A 1,143-nucleotide genomic window follows, 5' to 3' on the forward strand; every position below is an offset into this window, starting at 1 on the left:
TCACTCTACTTTATTATTCTCTCTCAGGGACTCACTCTACTTTATTATTCTCTCAGGGACTCACTCTACTTTATTATTCTCTCTCAGGGACTCACTCTACTTTATTATTCTCTCAGGGACTCACTCTACTTTATTATTCTCTCTCAGGGACTCACTCTACTTTATTATTCTCTCAGGGACTCACTCTACTTTATTATTCTCTCTCAGGGACTCACTCTACTTTATTATTCTCTCAGGGACTCACTCTACTTTATTATTCTCTCTCAGGGACTCACTCTACTTTATTATTCTCTCAGGGACTCACTCTACTTTATTATTCTCTCTCAGGGACTCACTCTACTTTATTATTCTCTCAGGGACTCACTCTACTTTATTATTCTCTCTCAGGGACTCACTCTACTTTATTATTCTCTCAGGGACTCACTCTACTTTATTATTCTCTCTCAGGACTCACTCTACTTTATTATTCTCTCTCAGGGACTCACTCTACTTTATTATTCTCTCAGGGACTCACTCTACTTTATTATTCTCTCAGGGACTCACTCTACTTTATTATTCTCTCTCAGGGACTCACTCTACTTTATTATTCTCTCTCAGGGACTCACTCTACTTTATTATTCTCTCTCAGGGACTCACTCTACTTTATTATTCTGTCAGGGACTCACTCTACTTTATTATTCTCTCTCAGGACTCACTCTACTTTATTATTCTCTCAGGGACTCACTCTACTTTATTATTCTCTCTCAGGGACTCACTCTACTTTATTATTCTCTCTCAGGGACTCACTCTACTTTATTATTCTCTCTCAGGGACTCACTCTACTTTATGATCTCTCTCAGGGACTCACTCTACTTTATTATTCTCTCTCAGGGACTCACTCTACTTTATTATTCTCTCTCAGGGACTCACTCTACTTTATGATTCTCTCTCAGGGACTCACTCTACTTTATTATTCTCTCTCAGGGACTCACTCTACTTTATTATTCTCTCTCAGGGACTCACTCTATGAAGTATTTCTACACTGGGTCCTCTGGAGTCCCAAACTTCCCAGAGTTTGTGACTGTTGGGTTGGTTGATGAAGTTGAGATATCTCACTACGACAGCAACACCAAGAGAGCAGAACCCCAAGAGAGCAGAACCCAA

The sequence above is a fragment of the Notothenia rossii genome (genome assembly GCF_949606895.1).
Source record: "Notothenia rossii genome assembly, chromosome: 10".
NCBI lineage: Eukaryota > Metazoa > Chordata > Actinopteri > Perciformes > Nototheniidae > Notothenia > Notothenia rossii.